The 21,620-nt window shown below is 45.5% G+C and overlaps 1 protein-coding gene across 5 annotated transcripts in view; it reads left to right on the top strand.

Annotated features, from left to right (window-relative positions):
* The window catches only part of MAP4K3 (mitogen-activated protein kinase kinase kinase kinase 3), a 2,472,041-nt gene that overhangs the window by 559,059 nt on the left and 1,891,362 nt on the right, over positions 1-21,620 (top strand). The gene's annotated exons all lie outside the window — the stretch shown is intronic.

A 21,620-nucleotide genomic window follows, 5' to 3' on the forward strand; every position in this document is an offset into this window, starting at 1 on the left:
CCCCAGGGAGATGTTCATCGTGTTTCACTGTTGCAGTTATCACATTTGGGTTATCTGCTTGCAGTAGCCATCAGTCGACCTGATTATCAAAGTCTCGGGTCCTGCGTCGGTTGCTGTCTCATCTTCCGTGAAGTCAGGTAGTCAGGGGTATAAAGCATGCAGCCAACGCCATTACATCAGTCTTTCTTGCCGTGCGGTGCCTAAAGCAGAAGCAATTCACAAGTGCTGGTCGGCCGACTCCTGAAATTTTCGTTTTCGGGTTTCAGAACCGAAGTCTTCGACTAAGCCAAGTACCCCGTTGGGGAACCTTTTTCTTGCTCTAAACCGATGTCGGTAAAAGTTAACAATTGTATTTCTTGTGGAAAGCAAATACCTCATAAAGATTTTAATTCGTACTGCATTCCTTGCTTAAGCCCAGACCACGACGTACCTCGCTGTTGGTTTTGTGCCTTATTCAAACCTCGAACTATACATTGTCGGTTTATTTATGATTGTAAATATTTTGGTACTCGGTTCAATTATCCAGAAATGGCTTCGGTAAGCCACCCGACTACCCACATTCTGAAAAAATGCAAAGATAAAGAGAGAGACAGACTGCATAGGTCCAAAGCTGATGACAACACTTCTCCTAAGCTAGTCACCAGCTCACCGGTACTCAGTGACGCACTTTCTCGCAGCCCCTGATACCCGCTACTTCAGATTCGCAGGCCTCTACTGAGACCCATTCGGAGTCCGGTATGCTGCGAGATGTTTTTTCAGCTGTGGAACATGCAGATGTCTCTACCTTGGATGGGTCTGGAGCCGCTGTGCAGGCACCGGCTTCTGAGGGTGTATTCAGGCCTACTGACGTGCATATTAAACCGACGCCATCTTCTTCTTCAAGGCGTAAAACTCGATCCATGCCTAGAAAACAGACTCCCAGACCTCATAGTCAGGCCCCTATGCCTAAAAAACAAATGATAAGAATGGCTGAAGACCTTATTACTCTAATCAGGGGAAGCCACCCTTCCCCCTCCAAGAGACCTAGGACTAATTTTCCTTCTGATTCTTCTGATCAGGACTGTGAAATTTCTGTTTCCTCGGATGACCAGGATTTACCCTTATCTTCCTATGAGGATTCTGATGCAGAGGACTCCATTCCCACTGCTTCCCCTCCAGAGGATTTCTCTTTGATGAAACCTTGCATACTCTTAGGGAGCATTTTCGCTGGGAAAGCCAGGATTACTCTGACTCCAAAGGCTTAGGGATTTCTTACTCCTACCCCAGCACAGGCCCTTAGCTATCCCTCCTGTACTGGACATTGTTGATGATGCCTTCTTGGAATCTAGCCTGGCCCCTGACTCTTTACCTCCTGCTCCCAGAAAACCTGACAGGTTTACAGAGTTCATGACTCTCACAAATTCCACTTTAAAAATCCTACTGCGGATCCTGAGACCATTCACAGGGACCCAAGGGCATTAAAGCTACTACTGCCAAAAATCCTACTCCCTCTGATGGAGATTCCAGGGCGCTGGATAGATGGGGTAAGAAGGTGTACACTTCTGCAACCTTGGCCATTAGGGCCCTAAACTGCCAGTTTCATATGTTAAAAGTATCAACAGCATATTATTGGATTGCTTAAACAAAAAATGATGTTGATTCCTGACTGTGCTGAAAATAAAGATTTACAGGATTTAATGCATTCTGCTGAACAAGTTGGAAAACATACTTTACAATATGGTTTTGATTCATTAGAGGCATCTTGCAGGGCTGCTGTCACTGGGTCTGTACTTGGAAGGCATACTTAGCTTAAGGAGCAATCTTTGCCAGATCATGTTAAAGCTAAATTGCTGGATGCTCCCTTAAACCAAGACCGCCTGTTTGGCAACAAAGCAGAATAAGTACTTAAAAAGATGGAGGAAAAAGCTAAATCTATGCAAACTGTTAAAGATTTCCTGCAAGTACAGCCTCCCAAATTTAGTAGGCATTGGCCCTGTAAGAATTAGCCCTTTCCTGCCTCTTCCAGGCTTTCTCAGTCCAAACCCAGAACTAGCAGAACACCCAGGATTCAGTCCCAAGGTACTCACAGGACTAAGCAGTGGGGGGGGGGGCTCCCACTTCCAAAGCAGGGAGTAGTAAGACCTCCTCCCTGTGGTAAACTGTCTCAGTGACTTAACTTTAAAACTTCCAAGCCCTGCACAACTGACTGTTCCTTTAGGGGGAAAGATGGAATTGGGAACTCATTACCCAGGAAAAATGAGTTTTAAATATAGTTTCCCAAGGATACAGATTCCGCTTCTACTCCTTACCAACCCTAAACGGTTGGCCAGATCTACCCCCAAATCAGTGGCCAGAGGCTCAAAACAGGTTCTCTCTCTCTTAAGCATCAAGGCTCTTCAACCTGTCCCAGAAGAAGAAAGGGGACAAGATTTCTACTCAAGACTTTTCCTGGTTCCCAGGAAAGACAACTCCTGGCATTCTATCCAGGACCTTTCTGTCCTACGCACATTTTTGGTGATCCCAAAATTCAAGATGCTAACTCTTCATCAGCTGCTTCCTATGCTAGGGAAAAATGCCTGGTTGGCAACAGTGGACTTAAAGGAAGCTTACCTGCACATCCCAATAAGGGAATCTTGCAGAAAACGCCTACGCTTCAGAGTAGGCTACATGCACTATCAGTTCTCTGCACTGCCCTTGGGCTTATCTACTGTGCCCAGAGTATTCACAGAGTGCCTAGCCCCAGTCATTGTATTTTGCAGACAAATAAATATTCAGATATACCCATACCTGGACGATTGTCTAATTCAGGCAGAAAGCCAGGACATACTATTGAATCATCTGGCGTTTGTACAGAAATTGCTAACTTCTCTGGGGTACACCATAAACGAAAATAAATCACATCTTGTACCCTGCCAACAAATTGTATTCCTAGGAGCAAGCTTGACCACAACTTCCCAGATGGCCTACCTCATGCCAGAGAAGCAAGTTCATTTGGCAGCCTACTTCAAACTACTGGCCACAAAGACCCAGCTGTCTGCAAAGAAGATACTGCAAGTCCTGGGGTTCATGGCCTCCTGCATTCTCCTAAATCCGTATGCAAGACTGCATAGGAGGAAACTGCAATGGTATCTAAAAAGTCTATGGTGTCAACATTCTCAGGATCTAGAATATATGATTCTATCATACCTTGTCTACAGATAGAGTTCCTTTGGTGGGGAGAGGCCTGCCACCAAAACAAGGGACAGCCATTCACTCTACCCCCTGTCGCCCAAACCGTAACAATAGATGCATCAGACTATGCATGGGGGGCTTGGCAGGGAAGTGCATTCAGGGCAAGGGGAACACAAGTCAAATGCACCTGCGTATCAATCAAAAAGAAATGTTACCTGTACAGAATGCTCTGACAGCCTTCAAGGATCACAATCTTCCAGGACAATTAATGGTAAAGACAGACAACACCACTGTTACGTGGTGCATAAACAAGCAGGGGGGAAGCCACTCATACCCTCTCTGCAGACTAGCCATGGCTGTGTGGAAAACAGCCTTGAGCTACCAAGTGCACCTACAGGCTCAATTCCTGCCAGGAAAGCTAAATACACTGGCAGACGAACTAAGCAGAAATCTCATGGACCCACTAGTGGAAACTGGAACCAAAGATATTCAACATGTTGAGAAACAAATGGGGGAGCCCAGAGATAGACCTGTTTGCCTCCCCCCAAAACTACCAATTGGACAAATTCTGCTCAAGGACTCCCCACTAACAAGCTTGGAAAGTGGATGCCCTGTCCTTCACCTGGAAAAACCTATCAGTTTATGCCGTTCCCCCTCTGCCTCTCCTCCCCAAGGTACTACTAAAGATCAAACAGGACAAACCAAGGACAATACTGATTGCACCAGACTGGCCACGCCAAAACTGGTACCCCCTTTTGCACAGTGTGTCACTGCTGGCACCATGGCACCTGCCTCAGACTCCTGCCGTGCTGTCCCAGCATGAGGGCCAGATTCTGCACCCACAGTTTCAAACCCTGAACCTGACAACCTGGCTAATTACCTGATCTCTCCTTTACCATCCCTCAGTAAGCAAGTGTTGGATGTCATTCTAGAGGCAAGGAGGCCTAGTACTAGAAAATCCTATGCTGAAAAATGGATAAGATTCTGTTCCTGGAACCAAACTCAGGGAATGAGCACAGCTGCACCCAGTTTATCTCAGATTCTTCTATACTTAACTGAGATGCTTCCCAAGGGCCTTTCCTTTTCCTCCAACAAAACTCATGCCTCGGCCATTTCAGCTCATTACAACCACCCCTCTTTTGTCATCCACAGCTGAAACAGTTCCTCAGAGGGGCGAAAAACTTAAGACCACCCAGTAGAGCCCCCTACTCCAGCCTGGGACCTTAACTTTGTAATGGAAAAGCTTACTCTACCTCCTTTTGAGCCAGCTGCAAATGCAGAGTTGAAATTCCTTTCTTGGAAAACAGCCTTCCTTTTGGCCACCACTTCGGCAAGAAGGGTGTCTGAATTACAGGCCCTCATGGCAGTGGAGCCTTTCATCATCTTTCATGCGGACAGGGTGTCCCTCTGGACCAGTCCCTCCTTCATGCCCAAGGTGGTATCCAGTGTGGCCCTTAATCAGTCCATTCATTTGCCAACCTTCTTTTCTAATCCACAGAACAAAGGGGAACGAATACTGCACTCCTTTGACGTGCACAGACAACTTAGATTTTACTTGGACAGGACTAAACCTCTCAGCAAATATGAACAGCTGCAGGTTGCATTTGTTGCAGGGGCAGAGGGAAGGCCATTTTAAAGCAAACCATTTCTAAATGGATAGGCCATTGCATTAATTTCTGCTGTAAGCACCATGGAAAACCTACCCCACATGGGATAAGACCACATTCAACCAGGGCTGCATCTACCTGTGCAGCCTTTCTCAGAGGTATCCCTACCAGGGACAACCTAGAAGCTGCTACCTGGAGTTCTGTACATACCTTCACCAAGCATTACCATTTGCCATTTTTTTCTAAATCTAGAGCTGGCTTTGCCATTGTGGTCTTGCAGGGTCTTATAGCTGGTCCTAATGCTATCTAATTTCCTCCTCCCATCCTTAGCTTTGGGAATCTACCCAAATGTAATGACTGCAACAGTGAAACATGAAGAACATAGTACAGTTGTGTACACTTACCATAAATTTAGATGTTCGAGTGTATTCACTGTTGCAGTTCTAGATGTTCTTCGTGTTTCACTGTTGCAGTCATTACATTTGGGTTATCTGCTTGCAGTAGCCCTCTTTCGGCCTGATTAACAAAGTATTGGGTCCTGTGTCCGGTAGCTGTCTCTTCTTCCATGACCTCAGGTCATCAGGTGTATAAAACATGCAGCCAACACCATTACATCAGTCTTTCTTGCCGTGCAGTGCCCGAAGCAGAAGCAGTTCGCAAGTGCCGATTGGCCGACTCCTAACATTTTCGTTTTCAAGTTTCAGAACCAAAGTCTTCAACTAAAGCTAAGTACCCTGTTGGGGAAACTTTTCCTTACTCCTTTCCAATGTCAGTAAAAGTTAATAATTGCATTACTTGTGGAAAGCAAATACCTCACAAAGATTTTCATTCGTACTGTATTCCTTGCCTAGGCCCTGACCACGACGTACCTTGCTGTCGGTTTTGTGCTTTATTTAATCAGTGCGCTATCCGTCCTTGGTATATTTTCGCTTCTAAATATTTCGGTTCTCGGTTTAATTATCCAGAAATGTCGTTGGTTAGCCATCCGACTGCCGGGATTCTGAAAAAAACACAAAGATGAAGACAGAGACAGGCCGCTGAGGTCCAAAGCTGCCGATGACGCTTCTCCTAAGCCAGTCACCTGTTCGCGGGTACTCAGTGAGGCACTTTCACAGCCCCTGATACCTACTACTTCTGACTCGCAGGCCTCTACTGAGACCCATTCAGAGTCCGGCATGCTGCGAGATGCTTCAACTGTGGAACCTGCGGATGTCTCTACCTTGGATGGGTCTGGAGCCACTGTGCAGGCACCGGCTTCTGAGGGTGTATTCAGGCCTACGGACTTGCATATTAAACTGACGCCTCCTTCTTCATTTAAGCCAAAATCTCGAACTGTGCCTAAGAAACCGACGCCCAGGCCACATGCTCAGGTCTCTATGCCTAAAAAACAAATGATAAGAATGGCTGAAGATCTTATAACTCTAATCAGGAAAAGCCAACCCCCCCCCCCCCTTCCAAGAGACCTAGGACTGAAGTTGTTTATGAATCTTCTGAACAGGATTCTGATTTTTCTGATTCTTCTGATGATCTGGATTTGCCCTTATCTACTTATGAGGATTCTGATGCAGAGGACTCGATTCCCTCTGCTTCCCCTCCAGAGGACTTTTCTTTTGGTGAGACCTTACATACTCTAAGGGAGCATTTCCACTGGGAAAGCCAGGATTTTTCTGATTCAGAAAAGAGGCTTAGGGATTTCTTACTCCTGCTTCAGCATAGGCCTTTAGCTATACCTCCTGTACTAGACATTGTTGATGTTGCCTTTTCAGAATCTAGTTTGGCCCCTGATTCTTTGCCTCCTGCTCCCAGAAAACCTGACGGATATTACAGGGTTCCTGATTCTCACAAGTTCCTTTTTAAAAATCCTATTGCGGATCCAGAGACTATTTCACAAGGACCCTAGGGCATTAAGGCTTATACTACTAAAAGTCCTACCCCCTCTGATAGAGACTCCAGGGCGCTGGATAGATGGGGTAAGAAAGTTCACACTTCTGCAGCCTTGGCCATTAGGGCTTTAAACTGCCAGTTTCATATGTTAAAGTATCAACAACATGTTATTGGATTGCTTAAACAGAAAATTATGTTAATTCCTGATTGTGCTGAAGATAAAGAATTATAGGATTTAATGCATTCTGCTGAACAGGTTGGAAAACATACTTTGCAATGTGGATTTGATTCATTAGAGGCCTCTTGCAGGGCTGCTGTTACTGGGTCTGTGCTCAGAAGGCATGCTTGGCTTAAGGAGCAAGGTTTGCCTGATCATGTTAAAGCTAAATTGTTGGATGCCCCCTTAAATCAGGACTGCCTGTTTGGCAACAAGGCTGAAGAAGTTCGTAAAAAGATGAAAGATAAAGCTAAACCTATGCAAACTGTTAAAGATTTCTTACACGTTCAGCCTCTTAGATTTAGTAGGCACTGGCCTTCTAAAAATTGGTCCTTTCCAGCCCCTTCCAGGTCTTCTCAAGCCAAACCCAGACACAGCAGAAACCCCACGTTTCAGTCCCAAGGGACACACAAGACTAGGCAGTGGGGGATTTCCACACCCAAACCTGGGAGTAGTAAGACTCCTCCCTTATGGAAAACTGTCTCAATGACTTGCTTTTAAAACTTCCAAGCACTTCCTGACTAAATGCTCCTTTATGCGGAAAGTCTGCAGGCCAAAAACTGGAAACTCATTACCCAGGACAAATGGGTTTTAAATGTAGTGTCCCAAGGATACAAATTTAATTTCCACACGTTACCAACCCCAAACCGTGGCCAGATCTAACCCCAAATCAGTGGGCAGAGGCCCAAAATCAAGTACTCTCTCTCTTAAACATGGGAGCTTATCAGTTGGTACCAGAAGAGGAAAAGGGACAAGGTTTCTATTCGAGACTTTTCCTGGTACCCAGAAAAGGCAATACATGACGTTCTATTCTGGACCTTTCTATTCTAAACACCTTTCTGGTGATTCCAAAATTCAAAATGCTGACTCTTCACCAGCTGTTTCCTCTGCTAAGCAAGGATGCATGGTTGGCAACATTAGACTTAAAAGAAGCATACCTGCACATCCCTATCAGGGAGTCTTGCAGAAGATACCTACGCTTCAAAGCAGGCTACATGCAGTATCAGTTCTCTGCACTGCCCTTTGGCTTATATACTGCGCCCAGTGCCTAGCTCCAATCATTGCATTTTGCAGGCAAAGAAATATTCAAATATACCCATACCTGGACGATTGTCTAATTCAGGCAGAAAGCAAGGACATTCTTTTGAATCATCTGGTCTTTGTTCAAAGGGTACACTTGTCTGCGGTTCATCATAAATTAAAGAAATCCCACTTGGTACCCTGTCAACAAATTATATTCTTGGGAGCAAGCTTGAATAAAACTTCCCAGATGGCTTTCCTCACGCCAGCGAAACGGATTCATTTGACAACTTACTTCAAACAAGTGGCCACAAAATCCCACCTATCTGCAAGGCAAATACTGCAAGCCTTGGGGTTCATGGCCTCTTGCTTTCTTCTAATTCCATATGCAAGGATGCATAAGAGGAAACTGCAATGGTATCTCAAAAGCCTATGGTGTCAACATTCACAGGATCTAGAAGCAAGGATTCCTATCATACCTTGCCTACGCCTAGAGTTCCTTTGGTGGGCAGAGGCCTGCCACCAAAACAGGGGACTACCATTAACATTGCGCCCTGCCGCCCAAATCCTAACAACAGATGCATCAGATTATGCATGGGGGGCTCACCTGGCAGGGAAGTACATTCAGGGCAAATGGAACCCTAGTCAAATTGCACCTGTACATAAATCAAAAGGAAATGTTAGCTGTACAGAATGCTCTGACAGCCTTCAATGACCACATTCTTCCAGGACAACTAATGGTGAAGATGGACAACACCACTGTCATGTGGTATATAAACAAGCAGGGGGGTACACATTTTTACCCCCTCTGCAGACTTGCCATGGCATTGTGGAACACAGCCTTGAGCTACCAAGTGAATCAATTCCTGCCAGGAAAACTAAGTATACTGGCAGACGGACTAAGCAGAAACCTCATGGACCCACACGAGTGGAAACTGGAACCAAGGATTTTCAACATGATGACAAGCAAATGGGGGACCCCAGATATAGACCTGTTTTCCTCCCCCCAGAACCATCAACTGGACACATTTTGCACAAGGATTCCCCACAAGCTAGCTTGGAAAGTGGACGCTCTATCCTTCAGATGGAAAAACCTATCAGTTTATGCCTTTCCTCCTCTTCTGCCTCTGCTATCCAAGGATACTACTAAGGATCAAACTGGACAAGCCAAGGACAATTTTAATTGCACCAGACTGGCCTCGCCAACACTGGTACCCACTCTTGCACAGTGTGTCACGCTTGGCTCCATGGCACCTGCCTCATATTCCTTCCCTGTTGTCTCAGCAGGAGAACCAGATTCTGCACCCTCAGCTGCAAACCCTGAACCTAGCAGTGTGGCTAATTACCTAATCTCTCCTTCACCATCCCTCAGTAAATCAGTGATGGATATCATTTTAGAGGCAAGGAGGCCTAGTACTAGAAAATCTTATGCTACAAAATGGAAAAGATTCTGTGCCTGGAACCACTCTCAAGGAATGAATGCAGCAGTGCCCAGTTTACCTCCAGTTCTACAATACTTTACTGAGATGCTTCATAAGGGCTTGTCTTTTTCCTCCATCAAAATTCATGCCTCAGCCATTTAAGCTCATTACAGCACAGAGCCTCCCCTCTTCTCTCATCCACTGCTCAAGCAGTTCCTCAGAGGGGCCAAAAATTTGACGCCATCCAGGAGAGCTCCAACTCCGGCCTGGGATCTTAACTTTGTCTTGGAGAAACTCGCTCTTCCTCCTTTCGAGCCATCTGCTACTGCAGATTTAAAATTTCTTTCTTGGAAAACAGCTTTCCTTTTAGCAATCACTTCGGCAAGAAGGGTATCGGAATTACAGGCCCTTATGGCAGTGGAACCTTTCATCATCTTTCATGCGGACAGGGTGTCCCTCAGAACTAATCCCTCCTTCATGCCCAAGGTGGTATCCAGTGTGGCTCTTAATCAATCCATTCATTTGCCTACCTTCTTTCCTAACCCACAGAACAAAGGGGAACAGATACTGCACTCTTTAGATGTGCACAGACAGCTTAGATTCTACTTGGACAGGGCTTAAACCTTAAAGGAAATCTGAACAACTGCTGGTGGCATTTGCTGCAGGAACAGAGGCGAAAGCTATTTCAAAACAAACCATTTCAAAATGGATAGGCCACTGCATTCATTTCTGCTATAAGCACCATGGGAAACCTATCCCACAGGGCATCAGACCCCATTCAATCAGGGCTGCATCTACCTCTACAGCCTTTCTCAGGGGCGTCCCTACTAGGGACATCCTAGAAGCTGCTACCTAGAGTTCTGTACATACTTTCACCAAACATTATCATTTGCCAATTTTCTCTAAATCCAGAGCTGGTTTTGCCACTGCAGTCTTGCAGGGGCTTTAAGCTGGTCCTAATTCTATTTAAATTCCTCCTCCCAACCTTAACTTTGGGAATCTTCCCAAATGTAATGACTGCAACAGTGAAACACGAAGAACATAGTACAGTTGTGTACACTTACCATAAATGTAGATGTTTGAGTGTATTCACTGTTGCAGTTCTGGTTACCCTCCCTCCAGCCCCCTGTTCATAGGTTCATAGGTTCATACTAGGCTATCTGCCCTAGGGCATTTATAAGCCTAGCCAGAGAGTGTTTGGCTTTCGCCACCCATTTTAAATGAATTTTGCTATGCCCTTTTTCGAGGTTAGTATACTGTGCCTCTGTCTAACAGTGACACAGAAGTGATACCCGGGGTAAACCTACGATCTCCCATCCACTCATCAAGATTCCTCTTGAAGAGTGTCAGTGAGGGACTCTGCCTAACCTGGACTGGGATTTTATTCCAGAGTGAAGGGAGCCTCTGGGTTATGAATCTGTCCCTCCAGCATGTCCTATTTATTTCAGTGCTGAGGTTCAAGTCTCTCGAGCGCGTAGCTCGATGGGATTTGGATTTTCTGAGGTGCAGCATGTCCATTAATTCCAGGTTGGACATGGCTTTATACGTCAGGCACAGATTGCCTCTGAGTAGGCGGTATGCCACTGAGTAGAGCTGGAGTTTCTTTAACTGGGCAGCATATGGCATCTGTTTGAGCCCTTTGATCCTCTTGGTGAGGTACTTTTGGGGTCTTTCCAGTTGCTGCAGGTTTCTGGTAAGGTACATCCCAAAAGGGGCATTGTACTCAATTATGGGCCTGATGAGGGATGAGTAAAGAGGCACGATGACCTCCCCTGATCTAGATGTGAATCCCTTCATGATTAGGTGGGCTATATAAAATGTTTTTCTAACCACTTTGGCCACGTGGTTTTCAAATGGGAGACTGCTATCAGAGACTGCTATCAACTTGCGTCCCCAGGTCCCTAATTACTTCTTCCGTACTTAATGGATTACCACCTATGTGGTAATTTGTGGGCACTTTGTTTTTGCGAAAGGGGATGACTATACACTTTTTGGCATTTAGCTTGAGGCCGTGGCTCTGGCACCATTTGTCTGTTTCTATGAGGCCCTTTTGTAGGATGCTTGTGTCGGCTGGAGAGTCGATTATGGCGCCTAGTTTGCAGTCATCTGCGAACTTGGTCAGCCACAGTCCTCCTGTGTTGGCCTGTACCTCCGAGAAATATATATTGAACAAGAGAGGTCCCAGGACTGAGCCTTGTGGGACGCCACTTGTAGCTGGTTTGGAGTCTGACATGGCTCCAGCAATTCTGACCATGTGGGTTCTGTCCTTGAGCCAGTTTGCAACCCATCTAGTGACATAGGGGTTTATATTTAAGCTGGTGAGCTTATCTGTAATGCCCAAGTGGGGTATTGTATCGAAGGCTTTTGCGAGGTCCAGGTAGGCTGTGTGGACCACCTTCCTCTCGTCAATGGCCTTGGTGACTGTTTCAAAGAAATCGACCAGGTTTAAGAGGCAGGATCTACCCTTAACAAAGCCGAACTGGGTAGGATCCAGTGTCTGTAGGTCCCCGATGTCTTTATTTATGAGGTCCATGATGATCCTTTCTATAGCTTTGCAGACCAAGCTAGTCAGGCTTATGGGGCAATAGTTTCCAGGATCCGTTGAGGCACCACCTTTGTGGAGGGGGACCACTGTTGCTGTACGCCACTCTTTGGGTACATATCCTGTAGTAAGACTGAGATTGAACAGTAGTTTTATGTTTGGGTTTAGCTCTTCTTGGAGTTCATGTAGGTCGCAGCCCGGGACACCGTCTGGTCCCATTGATGCTGTTTTTTGCTTTGGAGAGGGCGGCTCTTACCTGAGCATCTGAGATGTCAGGGGGGCAGCACTCTGCTGGGATAGATATTTGCCCTTTTGGTGGGGAGAGGGGGGAGAAGTTTGCACTGAACCTGTCGGCTAGGATGTTGGCAATGTCTGTGGGTTTGGTGTATTTTTTGTCATTTTGGACTAATTCTGAACATATCTGGGAATTCCCACCCAGGTTCCTAACATAACTAAAGAAAGCTGTGTGATTATCCTTAGTGTCCTGTGCAATTTTTCTCTCTAAGCTGGCCTTAGACGATTTTGTGAGTGCCCGTAGATTTTGCTAATACTGATCAGAGATGCCTTCCCTTTTTGGGATTTTGCTCTATCATGTAGTAGCTTCCTCCTTCTGTTGTATAGTTTGTTTATGGCTGGGGTCCACCAGACAGGACGCCTGCCTTTGGAGGATTGGGTCTTCGTTTTATTTGGGATTGCATGATCCATGCATTCCTGAAGGTGTTCATAGAATGCGTTTATAAAGGATTCTGCGGTCTGGACCGTATTTTCCACAGGCCCCGGGGGCTTTGAAGGATTCCACCTCGGTTTTGAGGAGTGTGAAATTTGCTTTAGAGAAGTTTTTCACTGTGGTTTTCTGGGCAGGGGGTGGGGTCGGGATGTGAATATCCAGTGAGATCAATTTATGGTCTGATCTTACCAGTGAGGGGGTACACTTCTGGTCTGGAGCATAGAGCCTCCATGTTGGTGATGATCAGTTCCAGTATGTTTTCCCCTCTTGTGGAAGTGGTAACAAGTTGTTCAATAGCATTTGAGTTTATAAATTCTGTGAACCTTTGGGCTAGGGTGTTGGAGCTAGAGTAATGCTCCCAGTCTATGTTTGGGTAGTTGAAGTCGCCCAATATAATGGTGTTTGGAGAGACCTTCATATTTTCTAGTGTTCTCAAGAAGGCCGAGTGGGGTTCCTGGGTTTGGGAGGGTGGTCTGTAGCAGGCTATAAACTGGAAGACAGTTTTACCCACTGTTAGTTGCACATGGATAGTCTCTGATGCTTCGTGCTGTGCCACCAACCTGGAGGTGTGGGTATCTTTGACGAATATTGATACTCCCCCTCCTTTTGTGATTCGGTCCAAGTTTTGGGGCCGAAAAGCATGGTATGAGGTATAACCTGGTAGTGCTGGGGTGCTCTCCGGAGCCTTGAACCAGGTTTCTGTTACTGCACAGATATCGATGTTCTCCACGCTAAGGAGAGTTTTGAGTGCATGCATCTTGAGGTTTAGACTTCTGGCATTGAGTAGCATTACTCTTAGTTTCTTATCCCTTGTGATACCTATGGAGGTGGGTTTGTCTTTTGAGCCTTGCCTAAAAAAGGCACTGGGGGTGGCAAGAGCCTTTGCCAAAATCCGAAATCCCAGGGGTGACCGGTGCAAGCCGTCCCTATTGAAGCATTGTGGCTTGTCGAGCATGTCATCCTAGGCTGACAGGCATTGGATCCCCTTTGAATGAAACCAATACTTAAGCCAATTGTTGAAATTGATCATCTTGTCTTCATATTGTGGCATCATTCTTGGTGAGGAAAGAGCAGGATCATCAGAAAAGTATTGAGTACAATACTATGCCTCTACTTTCTTTTACTATACTTAAAAGCTTTTTTGGTTTATTTGCTTTTGTTTGGAGGCATATTTTTGTGTTTTTAAATATTTATATATTTTGCTCCCCATTTGGGGGGCACCTGACATCTGAGGCAAGAAAAACTGATGTAATGGCATCGGCTGCATGTTTTATACCCCTGACGACCTAACGTCATGGAAGAAGGGACAGCAACCGACGCAGGACCCAAGACTTTGTTAATCAGGCCGACAGAGGGCAACCTCCCAGCAGATTACCCAAATGTAATGACTGCAACAGTGAATACACTCGAACATCTACATTTATGGTAAGTGTACACAACTGTACTTTACCCTCCCTCCAGCCCCCTGACTTCTGTTGGCTATACCTCTGTTCTTGTTTACTGTGCTTAAAGCTTTTTGGTGTATTTGCTTTTTTGTTGGAGGTGTAACCTTGTATATATAATTGCTTCCAATTATGGGGGCACCTGACATCTAGGGCAAGAAAAACTGATGTAATGGTGCCGGCTGCATGCTTTATGTACCCCTGACTACCTGATATCACGGAAGATGACAGCAACCGATGCAGGACCCAAGACTTTGATAATTAGGCCAATTGAGGGCTACTGCAAGCAGATAACCCAAATGTGATGACTGCAACAGTGAATACACTCCGAACATCTAAGTTTATGGTAAGTGTGCACAACTGTACTTTTCTTTTCTTACCCCCCCCCCCCCCTTGGTATTGTACTCCGGTTAAGAGGGCTAGGGAGTAGGACTCTTCTGATGAGGACTTGGCTTACTCCTCTCAGATTCCCTCTCCATTAGACTATTGTTCTGAGGAGGAGGATTCCGTTAGTCCATAGTTTCCATTTGAGGAACTTGCTTTTGGGTATACTATCGCTTGTGTGATGGATTTCTTAAAATGGGACTGTAGTCAGGTTTCCCTCCAGTCCTAGCTGCCCTGTTACACACTTTTTCAGCAGCTTCTCATGCTCCTGATTCTCTATCTCCAGCCCCTAAAAAGCCTGACAGGTTTTATAAAGTGCCTGATGACTGTTAAGTTTCTCTACAAATGTCCTTGTGCTGATCCCTCTGTTGTATCCATCTCTTCTGACCAACCTTCCAAGCTCTTGTCTTCTACTAAATTGCTTTCTTCTGACAAGGTCAGTAGGGCCATGGAAAGGCTGGGGAAAAAAGGTATATACTCTTGCTACCTTGGCTTTTTGGTCTATTAATTATCAGAGGTGTTACTCTTGGCGTTGCCTCCAGCCTTTGCCTGATGATACTAAGGTTATACTGATAGATGTTCCTCTTGATAATAAAAATCTCTGGCTCTGTAGTGGCTGAGCCTTTTAAGTCCCTGCAAGAAAAGGGCACGTTCTTATAGGAACTGAAGCATATTTTTGTTTCTCCTGTTCCTAAATTTCAAAAGGTCATCCTTCTAAGCTTGCCTCTGTACATAGACAGTCTCTCCCTACTTCCAAATGTCAAAAGGGTTCTAGACGGGCTCCTTCTGCTAAGTCTTCTCAGACTCCTACTACTCAGATGCTTCCTTTTTCAGGCAAGCCAGGTTCTGTCTGACTGTCTTCTTCCATCTGTCCTAAGTCAGGTTCCTTTGTCTCTTCTTCTTTCTCTGTCCCTTCTCAGTTGATTAAGGATCACTCAACATTCTGAGGTTCTGTCCGTCATCAGTCAGGGATACTTCATGGTTTGTAAATCCCATCCTCCCTTTCTGGGCATTCCTCAACCTCCTCAGGAACAACTGACCTTTTTTCCGGATGTACTTCAGGGCCTTTTATCTCAAGGCACCATCCAAGCAGTTTTTGGTCTTCAAAGGGGAAGGGGGTTTTATTCTAGAATGTTTTTGGTTTACAGGAAAGAAGGCACCTGGAGGCCCATTTTGGAACTTTCTCAGCTCAATACTTTTCTGAAGATCCTGCTCTTTCATATGCTGTCCCTTCAGACTGTTTTTTGCTCTTTTACCTCAGGCTTTCATGGTCTCTCTTCATCTCAAGGAAGCCTATCTTCACATCCCTATTCATCCCCATTTCAAGAAATATTTGCGTGTCAGTGTTTCTTCCTTCCATTTTCAGTTGTCTGCTTTGCCCTTTGACTTCTCTACTGCCCCAAGGGTTTTCACCAAATGCATCACTAATGTGATTGCTTTTTGCAGGATGAAGGGGATAGAAATCTTTCCTTTCCTGGACGACCAGCTTATTCAGCCTTCGTCTCTAGAGACCTTACTTCAGCATCTTTGCTATGCTGTTTGTCTCTTGGAAAGCCTAGGGTTTATGATAAACTTCCAGAAATCCTTTCGGACTCCTTCTTGGGATCTTGGTTGTAAGCTCCAAACCATTCCTGTGATGGATTCCCTGCCACCACACAAGGCTGTTACTCTGATTGTCGTTTTTCAGTCCCTTCTTCCGCAGGTCTCAGGTACAGCCAGAGAATTTCTAAGGGTTCTGGGATTCATTACTTCCACCATTCCTATGCTTCCACCATTCCTATGCTTCCATGAGGAAACTACTGTGGTTCCCAAAGTCAGTGCGGCTCCAATATTGTCATCCTTTAGACTTTCTAGTTCCTCTTATTCCATGCCACAAAGTAGAGCTTCAGTGATGATTCATCATCTCTCTCTCTACCCAGGGCTTCCTTTTCAGCCCCAAGTCCCCTCTCAGGTACTCTTTTCAGATGCAGGTTGGGGTGCTTATTTTGGTCCTCTCAAGGTTCAGGGTCTTTGACCCATTCATCAGAGAGCAGAGCATATCAACATGAAGGCGATGAGAGCTCTCCTTTTTGCTCTTCAGGCCTTTCATACTCTTTTTCTTCAGTGCCTCTCAAAATCTTTACAGACAGTACCACAGGGATGTGTTACATCAACAAGCAAGAAGGGACACGGTCCTAACCTCTGTGCAGACTAGCTCATCAAGTTTGGGATCTGGCTGTACAATATCAGGTGACTCTTCAGGCTGTTTATATTCCTTTAAGAATAAAACATTGTGGCAGACTGTCTGAACAGGTTCAAAACGCAGGCTTACAAATGGATGTTTCATAGAGATGTGTTTCTGGACATTGTCCAGCAGTGGAGTACTTCTTGGGTAGATCTTTTTGCCTCCCCACTGAACAGGTAACTTCATCCTCTGGTGTGGAAGGTGGACGCCCCGTCTTATTCTTGGAAGGGGGTGTTTCTCTATGCCTTCCCTCCCCTGCCTCTTACATTGAAGGTCTAGTTCAAGATAAAGCAAGACTGTCCCAAAATCTTGCTAGTGACTCCCTTTTGGCTTAGATAGCATTGGATGTTCATCGTGTTACACTGCTGCAGTCATCACACTTGGGTTATCTGCCGTCAGGCGGTGCCGCAGTCGGCCTGAGTTCCAAAGTCTTGGTCCGGCGTCGGTTGCTGTCGCTTCTTCCCTGATGTCAGTGCGACAGGGGTATAAAAGAGGCAGCCGACGCCATTTTCTTCAGTCTTTCTTGCCGTGCGGTGCCCGAAGCAGAAGCAGTTCGCAAGTGCCGGTCGGCCGACTCCTGAGATTTTCAAATCGAATTTCAGACCGAAGTCTTCAATAAAGCTAAGTACCCCGTTGGGGAACCTTTACTTGCCTCAGTCCGATGTCAGAAAAAGTTAATAATTGCATTTCTTGTGGGAAGCAAATACCTCATAAGGATTTTCATTCTTATTGTATCCCTTGCCTAGGCCCAGACCACGACGTCACAGGTTGTCAGTTTTGTGCTAGGTTTAACAAACGAACTATTAAACATCGGTTTGATTTCGCCCGGCATTATTTTGGTAGAAAATTTAATTATACTATGCCGTCGGAGCAGCCGACGACCGGGATGCATAAAAAGTGCAAAGAAAGACAGGCAGCCGAGACCCAAACCAGACACCGAGGCCTCTGCTAGGCCAGTCGCCGATTCTCCAGTTTTCAGTGAGGCGCCTACGCAGCCCCTGACGACCGCTGATTTAGAACCCCAGCCTGCATCCGACTCCCAAGCGGAGATTGCAGGGCCTCCAGAGCCTTTATCTTTAGGCCCTTCCGACTCCATGGCTGATGGGGATTCCGGTGCAGTTGAAAGGCCGTCAGTTGCTGAAAGTGTCTTCAGACCGACTGCACTTACTATTAAATCCTTTGCAAAACGAAAAACTCCATTAAAAGTAAGGAAGCCTGTACAGCAGTCTCCAGTGCAAGGCCCCATGCCTAAGAAACAGATGCCGAAGTCTTAATTACCCTAATCAGGGGTTCCCATCCCCCACCTGACAAAAGGCCTAGACAGGAGGAGGACTACGCTTCCTCTGACCAGGTTTCCATTACCTCAAATTCTTCTGAGGAACAGGAGTACTCTTTTCCCCCTTATGAAGACTCTGATGCTGAAGAGTCTATTCCTTCAGCATCTCCCCCAGAAGACTACTCTTTTGGGGAAACTTTACATACCATGAGGAAACATTTCCACTGGGAAGGCCAGGATTACTCTGATTCTAAGAAAAGGCTCCGAGAGTTCCTCTTACTACCCCAGTACAGACCCCTTGCTATTCCACCTGTGTTAGACATTGTGGATGATGTTTATTCAGAATCTAGCATTAACCCAGATTCATTGCCTCCTGCACCAGCCAAACCAGACAGATACTACAGAGTCCCTGACTCACATAAATTCCTATATAAAAGCCCTGTTGCTGACCCAGAAACCATTTCCCAGGGTCCCAAAGGGGTTAAGGCCTCTATTGCTAAAAATCCTGTACCGTCTGAAAGGGATTCTAGAGCACTAGACAGATGGGGAAAGAAAGTATATACCTCAGCTACTCTAGCTATGAGGGCCTTAAATTGCCAGTTTCACAAGGTGAAATATCAATAATATTTGATGTCTCAATTAAAACAAAAAATGAGCACACATACAGAGCAGCCCGATTACAAGGAAATGCAAGATTTGTTGCATGCAGCAGAACAAGTGGGAAAACATACTTCGCAATGTGGATTTGATTCATTGGAAGCTTCTTGCAGAGCAGCTGTAACAAGGTCTGACATTCGTAGGCATGCTTGGTTAAAAGAACAAACTTTACCTGATCATGTTAAAGCAAAGTTATTGGATGCACCCTGACAGCAGGATGTTTTATTTGGTGTGAAAGCAGTAGAGGTTTTAAAGAAAATGGAGGTTAAGGCAAAATCTATGCAGACGGTCAAGGATTTTTTACAGGTCCAACCCCCTCGTTTCAGCAGAAATTGGCCAACAAAAAACTGGTCCTTTCCAACTTCTGACAGACCACAGAGGGGCAAATACAGATGCCCAAGGGGCAGAGGTCAGCCACAAGGCTCTTACAAGCCACGACAATGGGGTGCCACAACCCAGAAAGGAGGAGAAGACAGGTCTCAAACTATCAGTAGACAATCACAATGACTTACTCCTCAGACTGCCAAGCAAATCACTCTTGGCAGCTCCCTTGGGAGGAAAACTTGCACTTTTTGCAGACAATTGGCACATCATCACAAAAGACAAATGGGTCCTAAATATTGTAACTCAAGGATACAGGTTCCACTTTCACACTTTACCAAGGATAAAAGGAATGCTAAACCTGCCATCAAATCAACGGACAGAGGTTCAAAGACAAATTACAGCACTCATGGACATGAAAGCCATTCAGCAGGTTCCTACACAGGAGCAAGGACAAGGATTTTACTCAAGACTCTTTCTGGTTCCCCGAAAGGACAAAGCCTGGAGACCCATTCTGGACCTTTCAATTCTAAACACATACCTGGAAGTTCCCAAATTCAAGATGCTCACACTTCAGCAACTTCTTCCCATGCTGGGCAAGAAGGCTTGGCTAGTAATGTTGGACCTCAAGGAGGCATACCGGCATGTCCCTATCAGACAAAATTGCAGAAGATACCTCCAATTTATAGCAGGTACAACTCATTACCAATTCTCTGCACTGCCCTTTGGCTTATCTACTGCACCCAGGGTCTTCACAAAATGCCTGGCACCAGTAATTGCATACTGTAGACAAAGAGGAATCCAAATATATCCATACCTGGATGACTGCCTTATTCAAGCAGACAGCAAAGACATTCTTTGAAAACATCTGGCGTTTGTAAAAAACCTACTAAGTTGCCTAGGGTACACAGTAAACGAAAATAAGTCAAAACTAGTGCCCTCACAAGACATAATATTCCTGGGTGCCAGCTTAAATACAACCGCCCAGATGGCTTATCTCACGCCAGACAAGCAAGGACAACTGATGCAATACTTCAAAATGATGGCAACAAAGACCCAACTCCCTGCAAGAAAAATTCTGCAGGCCGTGGGATTCATGGCATCTTGCATACTACTAATACCATATGCCAAACTGCATATGAGGAAATTACAATGGTACCTGAAAAGCGTATGAACTCAACACAGCCAGAGCTTGGAAACTATAATACCACTAATTCCCTGCCTTCAACAGGAATTTCTATGGTGGGCTCAGGCATGTCACCTCAACAAGGGTCAGCCTTTCACATTGCCCACAGCCAGGCAAACAATGACAACAGATGCATCGGATTACGCCTGGGGAGCACACGTGGCAGGACAGTGTATTCAGGGCAAATGGTTTGCAGATCAAATGCATCTCCACATCAATCAAAAAGAGATGCTAGCTGTACAAAATGCCCTAACAGCTTTCAAGGACCTCCTACATCCAGGACAACTTCTAATAAAGACGGACAGCACCACAGTGATGTGGTACATAAACAAACAAGGGGGCACACATTCCTACCCCCTATGCAGGCAAGCAATGACCTTATGGAACACAGCACTGACCTACCAAGTTCAACTACAAGCACAATTCCTGCCAGGAAAAAAAAAATACATTGGCAGACAAACTAAGCAGAAATATCATGGATCCTTACGAGTGGAAACTAGACCCACAAGTATTCACAATGATAACTCAAAAATGGGGGAGCCCAGACATAGATCTGTTTGCCTCCCCCCAAAACTACCAACTGCGAAAGTTTTGCACAAGGACATACCACACACTAGCTTGGAAAGTGGAAGCCCTCTCATTCAGTTGGAAAACACTAACAGTGTATGCCTTTCTCCACTGCCTCTTCTGGCAAAGGTGCTGCTAAAAGCCAGATTAGAGAGGCCACAAATGATATTCATTGCTCCAGACTGGCCACGCCAACACTGGTATCCAATATTAAAGAACATGGCTCAAGGCCCACCATGGATTTTACCTCAAATTCCTCACCTGCTGACTCAGCAAAACAATCAGATTCTACACAGCCAGCTCAAGACTTTAAATCTGGCTGCATGGCAGATTATCTAAACAACCAGTCAACACTTCTCTCTACAGCTGTTATGGATGTCATTTTGGAGGCCAGGAGACCCAGCACCAGGAAAACCTACTCAGACAAATGGAAAAGATTCTGCGCCTGGAACCAGGCTAAAGGCCAAAATCCTCTTGTCCCAAATATTCCTCAGATTCTGCAATATTTAACTGAGATGTTGCACAAAGGCCTTTCCTTTTCATCTATAAAGATCCACGCTTCAGCTATTTCAGCTCATTACAACACGGATCCTCCTATTTTTTCACATCCATTATTAAGACAGTACCTCAGAGGGGCTAAGAACATAAGACCGCCCCGAAGAGCACCAACACCAACTTGGGACCACAATTTTGTTTTGGAAAAACTTACACTATCGCCCTTCGAGCCAGCCTTTTCAGCTGATTTACAGTTTTTATCATGGAAAACTGCCCTGCTGCTAGCAATAACTTCAGCACGAAGAGTTTCAGAGCTACAGGCCCTAATGGCAGTGGAGCCTTTCATCATTTTTAATCAAGACAGAGTCTCTTTACGAAGTAACCCTTCCTTTATGCCAAAGGTAGTATCCAGTGTGGCTCTAAACCAAACCATTCATTTACCCACCTTTTATCCAAACCCCCAGAATAAAGGGGAAAGGCTCCTACACTCTTTGGACATT

The sequence above is a fragment of the Protopterus annectens genome, chromosome 1.part2 (genome assembly GCF_019279795.1).
Source record: "Protopterus annectens isolate FY-2018-M chromosome 1.part2, PAN1.0, whole genome shotgun sequence".
In the NCBI taxonomy this organism is placed as follows: Eukaryota; Metazoa; Chordata; order Ceratodontiformes; family Protopteridae; genus Protopterus; species Protopterus annectens.